Source organism: Periplaneta americana, chromosome 12 (assembly GCF_040183065.1).
Source record: "Periplaneta americana isolate PAMFEO1 chromosome 12, P.americana_PAMFEO1_priV1, whole genome shotgun sequence".
Lineage (NCBI taxonomy): Eukaryota > Metazoa > Arthropoda > Insecta > Blattodea > Blattidae > Periplaneta > Periplaneta americana.
The window spans coordinates 91,311,549-91,324,002 of record NC_091128.1 but is presented as its reverse complement, the minus strand read 5'-3'; the positions used below and the strand labels follow the sequence as shown (position 1 = coordinate 91,324,002).

The following is a 12,454-nucleotide window of genomic DNA, read 5'->3' as shown; positions in this document are numbered from 1 at the left end:
TATTATAATTCGTGTTTTGAAGAGAAAAATTAGCCAAGTTGGATTGTTTGTTTTTCTTATTTAATCCCTGTAACTAGATAAAACAATAGTCTAGTACAAATTTGACTAGATTTTTTTTATAATTTCAATGTAATTTGTTAGTTTTTTATATTATGCCAGTTTAAAATAATTCTTGTCTCAAATGTAACGTAAATGTCCTAATGTATACGCAGGGGGCAGGTATTTAAGGATATTAATGTCAATTTTTTAATATAGGTGTAAGCAGAGATTGCTAAGAGCTTGTTTTTTTATATTCATGGTGGAAATTGTGGAAAATATAATGATCTTATAACTGGAATACTAATTAAATAAGAATAATTCTTTCCATTATCATAATAAAATATGAGCAAGGAAAAGAAGATTGACTCCACTACCTTTTATTGCAGTAACAGCGTGAAAAGTAATGTACTTTCATCTAATGTTTCTCCGAAATCAAATTGTACTTTATTTTTAAATTTATCATTGTTCTGTATTCTCTGAGCAAATCATATTGTATCTTATTTTTAATTTAACCTCTGCTTTGTATTCTGGATCCTAGTGGTCATCCGTAGATCTCGGCCAGATGTCCCAAATTGTGAAATTAGTAGTAGAAATTAACTTTTTTATATTTTTGCGGATATCGTATTAATTTTACATTAATATCGCAATTCAGAATTATTTAGAAAATAGTTTAGTTCCGGTAGTGTCGTCAAATATATTGTCTTTCCTTTCTTGGTAAAAATAACTACGGAGATAAATAAATACTAACATTCCTAATGTTCAATAATATACAGTGGAACCTCTCATTTACGAACATCGAAGGGACGTAACAATCTGTCCGTATCTGGGAGGTGTCATCTATTGGGAGGGAGGCTCCCCAATCTAACAGTAAATTTATGATATCCATTATGTATCCCTTCACGCTTTAAATGAAATCTATGATTGTAGTTTAATTCTTCATGCAGTATACTACAATAAATTCTTTGCAACTTTGAACTACAGTAGATAAGACCGAAAAAGAAAAATACAGTACTGTGCCATGCAATTTTATTCTAAGTCTGCAGTTATGCAGTACTGTAATTTACAGTTTTCAACTTAACCTTTACGTTCAGGTGCCATGTCTCTCGAAACAGAACAACTGATTGCAGCGAAGAGAATAATCCTACTAACCCTATCATGTGTCGAATACAATTTTACGATCGTGGAAACCTTGACCCATCAGACAGATTAAATTTTATGATTTTGTTTTTTCCACCCTCTTCCAGCTAACAAGGGTAGCCGGCTGGGCTAGTGGTAGCCTACGAGACCCTTATTGTCTCTCATGTTAAGGAATTTGTATACTAAATTTTCCATTTTTGTAACACATGTCTTGAAATCGAAGTTCTGTCTGCAGTCAGGAGGTAAAGCAAGCTTTAGGACTTTGAAACAGCTGTCCGTGTCCGTGTCTGAGAGTGTCCTTGAACGAGAGTTAAATTTATCATTATTTCTATATTATTCACTTGGAGCACAAAAATCTGTCTATATATGAGGGGTGTTCGTATCTTGGGGGTGTCCGTAAGGAGAGGTTTCACTGTATATAGTATATTATGAAACAAGTTTATGTTACAGTTTATGGCATGAGTCAATTTTCAGGGAACGACCGAAGCGAGTAACACCCTTGTACGTTAAGAAAAAATATGTACGTAACGTTTAACATTAATTAGTGTCTAATTGTTCCTTTTTTTAACATCTATGGTCATATCGCGTGTGTAGGATCTGTGGATATATCAGTAGACTTTTTTTTTTTTACTGTGTTCATGTAAGTGATTATACATTTGTATTAATGTTTATGATATTGGTGATTAAGACGGTGATGAATCATGACATGTAAATTTCCAATCCGGGACCTACCGAAAACGAGTGCCAAACTATTTTTGCCTAAAATATTTCACTGTTAGGTCAGTTTTATTAAAAGACTTTTGTGATTTACTGCGGATTCTTTTCTTAAGCATCACACTACAGTATATGCTTATACGCTATTTTGTTTTTCAAAGAGTGACACTGTCAATTAAAATAAACTTGTGTCTCTCTCTAGACCAATTGAAATCAAATCTCCGTTATACACTATCTACCAAAAAGTAATTGGACACTGTTTTTGCCCCTTTAAACCTCGTGGTAGCACCTATTGTTGCTATAACAGCAGCCACCCTGTCAGGCATGCTCTCCACTAGTTTGTGTAGGATATCCACTGGAATGCGTCGCCATTTCTCTTGCAACATGGCACTCAGTTGGACAATGGAAGTTGGCCGCATCTCCCGAGACCTCAATCGCCGGTCCAATTCGTTCCAAAGGTGCTCAATGGGATTGAGATCAGGACTCTGTGCAGGCCAGTCCAACCGGTGAACATTATTGTCTGCATACCACTGTATAGTAGCCGCTGAAACAAGGGGCCAACTTCCATTGTCCAACTGAGTGCCATGTTGCAAGAGGAATGGCGACGCATTCCAGTGGATATCCAACACAAACTAGTGGAGAGCGTGCCTGACAGGGTGGCAGTGTTTAATTTTTCGTAATTAGGATGTGGTCGGTGTTATGCATAGCTATTCTATTATAAAATGAGATAAAAGTATTGTTTACAGCTTTCAATGTCTACTGCCCCCATACTCTTTCAGGATAGGAGTGTACATCTTCTATCAAAAGTTTAAGAACACCCCTTCAAAAGTGATGTTTCACTCCTGACTGTATTCTTATGTGAAACCGCCCTGATCCATTTGTAGGGAACAAGTGTCTGTGAAAAATGAAGTTTTTATTTTACACCCAATCTCTATATCTTTCAAAATGTGGGTTATATGACAATTTTTCTATTATGAAAACTTATTAAAAATTTCATTTTTATATAAGAAATTAATTACTCCAAAATAAGTGTACTTAGACCAATAAATTTTGTGATAGAGTTAGACATATCTGAAATGTTTCTTGTGCAATTATTACTTTTTACTTTACAAATTTGTTTCGGCTCGTTCACGCATTGTAATCCAGTTTTTTTTCTTTCTTTTTTTAATGAAAAATTGCCAGTTTCTAAAATTCTCTTGTGTTTGAAATTCGCTGCAAATTGACCAGGGACCGCCACTGCCATTTACATAATTACATTCCGAGTTGGTAAAAACTTGTCAATAAGCTTATTCCCCTCCCCACCCTTTCATATAGTAAAGAGATGTGGAGTTTGTTACAAGTGTGGAAAGGTTAGATTCATTTCTTGAAACAACGTGAAAACGGGTCGAAATTCAGTATAGACATGAAGTGGCAGATTATTGTAATGTGGAAGAATGACATGAGATATCTAGCTCTACCAAAATTCATTGATATAAGTACATTCATTTTGAGGTAATTAATTTTTTTCATACAAAAATGTAATTTTTCAATAAATTTTCATAACAGAAAAATTGTATTGTATTGTATTTATTAACATTCCATGGTATTCATACATTGCTTTACAGCTAGAATATGGTACAAGTCAAAAAACTTAATACTATTATAAAGTCTTAATTTATAGTCACAGTCTAGTTGAAATATATACAGACGAGATTTACAATATAATCTACTAGTACAACACGTAGTTTTAGTATCAATTTCAGGAAGTGTTATTGAATGTCATGAATTCACCTACAGAATAGAAGGCGTGAGAAATTAGGTACTTCTTTAATTTGGCCCTAAATAATCTTACGTTTTGAGTTTCATTTTTTATATCCATAGGGAGGTTATTAAACATTTTTACTGCCATATAACGCACTCCTTTTTGATAGCACGATAGACTTGCCGATGGAGTATGAAAGTAATTTTTTGACGTGTATTTATGCTATGAACTGTTGAATTAGTTACAAAGTTTTCACGATTACATACTAGGAAGATTATTAGTGAAAAGATATACTGACAAACCATGAGCATTATTTGTAGTTTTTTGAAAATATTCCTACACGATTACCTAGATCTGGCACCTACTATTATTTTTTATTGGGTTATTTTACGACGCTGTATCAACATCTAGGTTATTTAGCGTCTGAATGAAATGAAGGTGATAATGCCGGTGAAATGAGTCCGGGGTCCAGCACCGAAAATTATCCAGCATTTGCTCGTATTGGGTTGAGGGAAAACCCCGGAAAAAACCTCAACCAGGTAACTTGCCCCGACCGGGATTCGAACCCGGACCACCTGGTTTCGCGGCCAGACGTGATGACCGTTACTCCACAGGTGTGGACCCTACTATTATTCTAATTACTCTTTTTTGTAATAGAAATATACTGTTACTATCTGTGGAATTTCCCCAGAATATTATTCCAAAACTCATTACCGAGTGGAAGTATGCAAAGTCTGTTATATAATCCACAGCTTGAAAGATAGAGAGATTGGGTTTGGAGTAAGTAAAACTTCATTTTTCACAGGCATTTGGTCTCTATAAAAGTCGGGGAGGGGAGGGGGTTCACATAAGTAGCTATAAGAAGAGGAATGAAGCATTTATTTTGAGTGGGTATCTTTAAACTTTTGGTAGAAACTGTGGTCTATACTTATTTGTGTAGAGAGAAACTTGTAATTTAAAAACTTCCTCCTTTTCTGTTCGGTTAAAAATAAAATTCTCATGTCTTATCAGTAGACAGTGAAGCATTTCTCATAATTCCAATGCATTCTGTTACCGTACATTTGTTTTGAGTTTTAAATAATTTGTCAAATAGAAGGTATAGGGTCTTTTTTTATTTTAAAATTCAATAGGATCCTGTGCATATTTTTAAACATCATATTACGTGCTTCTACTTTATACTGTCTCCCTTAAAGGGACACGCCCTTATATTTAAAAGGCTTTATATTTCCTATTTGACCGATTGCAGGGGAAACTCTAACACGAGTAACAGTAAGCCTATTTTTTTTTTCAAGTTTCTCATGATTGGATAGTAATCTACGTTAGAGTTAACTGTGTAAAATCGTTTTATATTAAATAGAAGGGAAACTTCGTAAAACAAACTGTGGTGTACTACGAATGTAGCCTATTTTTAAACGTAAAGCTAGATCCATCTACTTTAGGCGTACATGCTTCTAAAGAGGCACATACGTAATTTTTTAAAAGGAGTGGTAACAGAAATAGTTTTGAATTGTTGATACCTGAAGACAATATCTCTGAAATATGTTTCGCATATCGTCGTCTTAGATTTCTAAGAGAGTTCCAAACCACTCATCATGAAATAACGCAATCTAGCTATTGTTACAATATAATACAGTATATAAAGTACTACATTCTGATCCGAGTATGGTTAATATTAATTTATTATTATAAAGCTATTATGATAGTAGAAAAAATTTCTTGCTGGTTATATTATAACAATAGTTTTGTCAGGATCCGTCTGTGCTTATCTATTTAACAAATATTAGTAGTTTACAATATTTGTCACATTTATTTATTTAGTTTTTTTTAACGTTTTCGGATTAAATAAGCCATCTTCAGAAACGTTTTATGCCTATATACATGAAAGTAGTACATGTGTGTGTAGTACAAATAAATAAACCAGTTAGAATTAAGTCTCAGTAAAGATGAGTGAACATACAATGATTAAAACATTTCTGTATTAAAACAAGGGCTATATAAGCCATAATCAAAGTTATTAAAAGTTATTAAATACTAAAATTAAAACATGTGCAATGTAGTTGCAATTGAAATAGGTTGGTTCATCTGTAGTGGTGTCCAGACCTGACTAGAGTATGGTGAATCAACTGTGGGGGGAAAGAAAAGAAATATGTATCATATTGTGATACCTATTCCAAATTATAATGAGGGGTCATATACAAGAACAGAGCAAAGTACATATGTAGATCATAATACTGCTAAAGCTATGAAAAGCATAATAAGCTACATAAATCTAGTTGCAAACATCACGATGTAAAATATGCACGCGAGCGCACGGAACAGTTGTACTAAATGAAATTTAAATTCTAATGTGGTTTGATAGAAACCTAGCTAATTACATCAATACGTTATAATTTTCACATAACTCCGTTTCTCTCAATAGTATGTATGGTTTTCGTGTAAATTTAATTTTAAAAACTTCTAATTTCAAACCATTGCACGATGCGAGTTGGTTACAACACAGCGCCAGAGAGCAGTTCATCTAGCGAGACGCACAGAGTTCGTTGACCTCTTACATATCTGTATCACGAGAAGAGTGTGTTAGCGGCGATATTGCCGGACTGCTGAACTTGAAACTTAATTTCCTAATTAAACGTGCATTTAATCACAAAACGTAATACAGGTTTTCTATTAATTTAAGTGTACCTTATCGTCCCTTTCAATTAGGAAGGTTATTTCACTTCTATCCTGTATAGTATATGAACAACTAACCTTATCTCCGTTCGCCCTGGGATATAATACAGTCCCTAGTTATAAACGTAAATATATTGGTGTAGTCTAAGCGTGACTAGTAGAAATTAGTATCCGAGGTTGCACTCTCCCGTGGGTTCTATTCCCGTTTGAACAGATTACATCTTTAGTTCTTTTTTTTTTTTCAGGATTTTTCCCCAAATGTAAGACTGAACTCTGGTAATCCCATGACAAATCTCCGAATTCATCCCTTGAAATATATTTTCGCTATGACTAATTCCACCGACGCTAGGCAACTCTCCGATGGGCACGTGGAGCCAACGCTTCACTGAAAGTTACTATCTTTCTGAAAATCCTTGGATTCCAAGCTTCAAAATGACGGATCATTCATTAAAATCCGTTCAACCGTTTTCCCGTAATTTCCATTACCAGTTCATATATATCTTTTTATTGTTTTAATGTGTACATTTTTTGTTATACTGTTCGAAGAGACAAAAAAAGTTTTGTAATAGAGTACTTAAGTTTGAATTAGAAGTCAGTATGACACCCGCCAAAATAAAAACGAATAGAACAAATTTTCACGAATTGTTTTAATTAAACAAATGTGTTATTTTTAATACTATTATTTTAGTACATTTCGACTTAAGCAGTGTGCAAACCATATTAAATGTCTATTTACTGAGATCGAATAGGAATTATTGGTCTTGTTATATTCTATTGGTAAAAAACTGCAAGTTCTTGTACTTTCTTAATTTCGTTTGCCAGAAAGATTCAATTAATTTTCCTTAAGTAATAGGTGCTCTATATTTTTCGAAGTAAAATATAGATTCCTACGAACAAATGCCTTGTACACGTACAGACAGGTTTATGTCTACTACTACGATGCTTTAAATAAATCAGATGGGACACAATTTGTTTATTTATTGAGATTCTTTAAATAATGAAGTTATTCCTGAGCCCTGTCAAGTATGACGCACCGCCACAAAATTGTTCAATCCTTGCTCAGCACACTCATCCCTCCATCTTCCTCGGTACGAAATACGCTTATGTAAAATCATTGTATGTAGTGTGTCCTTGACAGCCCGGGACAAGTACTTAAATATCTGATAAATTTTCTTCATACTTTTGAAACGTTTTAGATGAATTCTTTGTTCGTCAGTTTACTATGCATATTTAAGGTCGTATCTAGCTTAGGTCCAGAATAAATCTTTACTTAAAAAAAAAACTCAACAATCAACGGAGATGAAGGCAAGGAAATTAGCTCAAATCGTGGTAGAGCCTGGACGAGAAGTTATGGCACCGGCGCGAGGGACGCATTTTAGTTCGTTTGCTTGGACTCGCCCTCACACTCAACTGGAGGGGTGTTGGGCTAGTTGGTTACTAGCATTCCGAGTGTTCAGATCGTTCTGCTATTACCGCTATTGCTAATACTGAAAACATTGTCCTTCTGATCGCCCTCATTATGGCATTGTTTAAGGTGTGAAATCATAGAGTAGTTCATAGTCAAGGACATGAAATAGCATACAATGTATGGAAATTCATGTCAGAAGAGGCTGTAGATGGAATACCAATTCCATTGAAAAGCGTGTGTGCAAGAGTACTGGCTGCCACTGGTATTTCAAAGCGAACCTTGGCAGAATCAGGAAAGTTGGAGAAAATATTGAGGCAGGAACAGCAGATTCCTTCTCCAGTCCGGAAAAATCACAGCCGAAGAAGAATGTTGCAGCTGTAGACAGTTTTGATGAGGAAGTCATAAGAAGTCTCATCTATAATTTCTACGCTACGCATAAGCAGAGGCCGACTCTGCAATCGCTTCTTCCAAAAATGGATATCAGCGCATGATTATGTGAAGAAAGTAGAGAACAATAATACTTTGAAAGTGAGCACGTGATGGACAGTACTTTGGAAAACATTTCCATAAACTAAGCGACATCTGATTCCAGCACAGATCAGTCGTCTGATTCGGACGGAGAATAAGAATACAAAGATGGAATAGCGGGCATAATTCCATTAGGTACCTTCGGACTCTTTAGTAGGAAAGTGGTGATACTAAGATAAGACGAATGTTTTTGGAAAGAGATGAAACGCATATGCCTGCCGCTCTGAGCTTGAGAACCGTAACCCAAACAACCCCCACTCCTCTACTCTGCTGGCTGGCAATTTAAAACTTCGCGCAGGTTGGTGCCATAACATCTCGTCTCAGCTCTAGCTGTAATAAAGAACCTAAAGGAGCCCGGCGGTTCTACTCTTCGCAAAATAGCAGAGTAGGCCCTGCATCTCGGCATGCTTCCTTACAGTTGGGAGCACGCTGATGCGGCAGTTAGTGACGACACTGAAACGACGCGTCATGTACTGTAGGTATACTGAGGATAATGAACGGCCGCCGGTACCAGCTCCTCGAGTATCTATCCTAAGATAGATCCTCGAGGAGTTGGTATCGGCCGTTCATTATCAATATCATTTAAGTACTTGTCCCGGACTGTCAAGGAAACACTGCATACAATGATTTTAAACAGTCTTGAACAGTGTGCATTCCTCAATCAACGGATGTATAAAGAATTACTAGTGGCATTGTGCAGCAAATGCTGCAAACTAAGTTAATTAAAAGTTAAAATTTATTTCCAATCAAGAATACCAGACATTTTGGAAGTTATTTGCTTCCATAATAATGAAACACACCCCTCTGAATGGTTTTCTTTATGATAAATACTTTTATTGAACCTATATATCTTCAGTTCTTGAGTTTCAATGCGAAAACGCAAGTAACAATGCCAGGACGATCAGTCTGTTTTTCATGTGGGCGTGAAGCAGTAGCTATTTCAGGTCATTGCTGATTGTAGATGAGAGTTAAGAAAATGTCAGGTTTGCCATGCTTTCCTACAATAGACATAGCGTCTTGGTACAGCTGCTGGATGTTCCATGAACTACTTTGAAATGTAGAGGGTAGTATCATTTTATCTTGCTAAGAGATCTTGTTAAAGTGATCGGGACGCTATAACATTTCGTAGGCCTCTTATTTCATTAGTAAGTGATACCTTTTGGTCTTTCCTTAGACATTATAATGTTTGCGCTTCCTCCAGACAATACTGAAGAGAATCACACATATATATATATATCATTTACTTACAAATGTCGACCTGGTTGGCAAGTTGGTATAGCGCTGGTTGCGGGTTCGATCCCGGGCCAGGTCGATGGCATTTAAGTGTGCTTAAATGCGACAAGCTCATGTCAGTAGATTTACTGGCATGTAAAAGAACTCCTGCGGGACAAAATTCCGGCACATCCGGCGACGCTGATATAACCTCTGCAGTTGCGAGCGTCGTTAAATAAAACATAACATTTAAACATTTACTTACAAATGGCTTTTAAGGAACCCAAAGGTCCATTGCCGCCCTCGCATAAGCCCACTATCGGTCCCTATCCTGAGCAAGATTAATCCAGTCTCTACCATCATATCCCACCTCTCTTAAATCCAATTTAATATTATCCTCCCATCTATGTCTGCCTCCCTCAAGGTCTTTTCCCTTCAGGTCTTCCAACTATCACTCTATATACATTTCTAGATTAACCCATACGTGCTACATGCGCTGCCATCTCAAACGTCTGGATTTAATGTTCCTAAATTATGTTAGGTGAAGAATGCAATGCATGTAGTTCTGCGTTGTGTAACTTTCTCCATTTTCCTATAACTTCATCCCTCTTAGCCTCAAATATTTTCCTAAGCATCTTATTTTCGAACACCCTTAATCTCTCTTCCTCTCTCAAAGTGACAGTTCAAGTTTTACAACCATAAAGAACAACCGGTAGCATAACTGTTTTATAAATTCTAACTTTCAGTTTTAAATATCTACACCACACCGCCATTAAATATATGGAAAATACCCATAGAATTTGATTAATAACTATAAAAATATTTCATTTTTAATAACAATATTGTTATCTTACGTAAATTTTGTATAGGCTACTATATAGCCGTCACTCAGTAAATTTTATAGAAATGAAGATCTAACTTCAGATATTCTTTACGGCTACTTATACAGGGACATCATTTTATTTTTACTAACATTTTTAATATTAACCTGTCTATACCTTTAGAGAACCGGAAACACCGCTTGCTCCCCCCTCCAAGACTGGAGTTCGATGATACTGGCGTAAAACACAAATCACTCTACTAGGTATAGGAAGGAAGAAAAGTAGTTCATCCATTTACGTAAACTAGGAAATATCGCGATTTTGAGTTTGATCATTTTCATTAGGTTTTTCTTTAATCAAAGTACAGTATTGTATTAAGAATAAGTGTTTTTACTCACGAAGTGAGTTATCCATGCGAACGTATTCATTATGCAGTGTATATTATACTGTCTACAGCACATTAGCGTACAATATAGAGAAAGAAGTTAAATTGAAAAATAAACATAATATGAATATTTAAACACAATTTTGAAAATGGTGGCCGTTCATTTCGATACAGGCTTCAGTTCTTTTGTGCATATTATCGCACTATAGACTATTGCATCTAATTCCAATTGCCAGTTTCGTCCTTCGTACTAGTAACTCATGTTGAAATAATTCTGTACCTACTCTACGTACTGTAAATTCAATCTTCACTTCTGCCCGACCCGAAAATATAAAATTACTCAGACATGCTATCTACTGTCCGTCCAAGTTGTTCTGCCGCAGGATTGTAGAAAGGGAGGAAATCACGTGACAGTTAATTACTTAACAAGGCCCTTTTATTTAAGTTAAATTAAACAGCTATATAATATTACGTAAACTTCCAATTCCTAAGAGAAATTAATGTTTTCAGAAAAGAGCTAAGACAGCCCAGCTATTACAGAGGGGCGAGCAGAAGCAGGGAGGGAAATCGGGATGCGACGTAGGCAAACGGACAGTACCTGTGCGAAAATATGATTCAATATTGAAAGCTCTTTCGTCACTGGAAAAGGCGAACATATTTCTGGAACGTACTATACTCAGTAACTCAGTACTGCTTACTATCTGCGGTCTTGGTTCTGTGTGGAGTTGGAACTTCCTTAGTAGAAGGGGTGGGAGTGAAGTACATTCAAAAACTCAGGTACAATAAAAATTGAAGTAAAAATAAAATGATGTCCCTGTATAACCCCAGAAGGTTTCACTTTCATATCAAGTCCACACGTGTGAAGTAACGGTCAGCGCGTATGGCCGCGAAACCTGGTGGCCCGGGTTCGATTTCCAGTCGGGGCAAGTTAGCTGTTTGAGGTTTTTTCCGGGGTTTTCGCTCAAACCAATACGAGCAAATGCTGGATATCTTTCGGTGCTGGCATTATCACCTTCAATTCATTCAGACGCTAAATAACCTAGATGTTGATACAGCGTCGTAAAATAGCCCAATGAAATAAAATAAATATCATCAATAAAGCATTAATCCGTATAATTAGTGACAATACCCACATCATGGCATTCAGTATAATAATATTTCATTTTTAATGGTAATAATGTCATCAAACATTCTTAAGTTTTGTAGTTTTTAATATCCAATAGGCCTACACAGACAGTTGTACTCAGAAAATTACACACCAGAGAATCTGACCTGTAAATTCTTTTTAGTAAGTCTTGAAGTTTTTTAATAACCAACATTACAGAAACGTTCTGATCGACATATTGGCATTACGATGTCAGAGAATCTGAGCTATCTGAACTCTAAATATGTCAGCAATCCTACAGGTCATGCTCTTCGTGTGATATTGTTTATTGTATTGTGTTTATGTTTTATTTTATTCTGAAAAGCCATTATTTCTCAAAAATGACTACAGATTGATTTTGGAAAATAGGAAAATTATGTTGAAAAATTTACATTTCACTGAAAACTACTATTTTTCTGAAAAACTTTGGGTTCAAAGCTTCAAAATGAGGGATTATTTATTAAAATCCGTTCAGCTGTTTACCCGTAATTTCAATTACCAGTTCAAATTATAATATATAATGTTGTATGGGATATTTCATCAGTTTAAGAGTTAAGAACGGAAGGAAAAACTTCAGGTTCACTAAACCAGCCACTGAAATGAATTGTATTTTTTTCAACCGTGCAGGTGATTAACACTTTCCAATGCTGATGTG

At 35.6% G+C, this 12,454-nt stretch overlaps 1 protein-coding gene across 6 annotated transcripts in view; it reads left to right on the top strand.

The window, feature by feature from the left end:
- The window catches only part of LOC138710683 (monocarboxylate transporter 14), a 261,013-nt gene that overhangs the window by 164,018 nt on the left and 84,541 nt on the right, over positions 1 to 12,454 (top strand). The gene's annotated exons all lie outside the window — the stretch shown is intronic.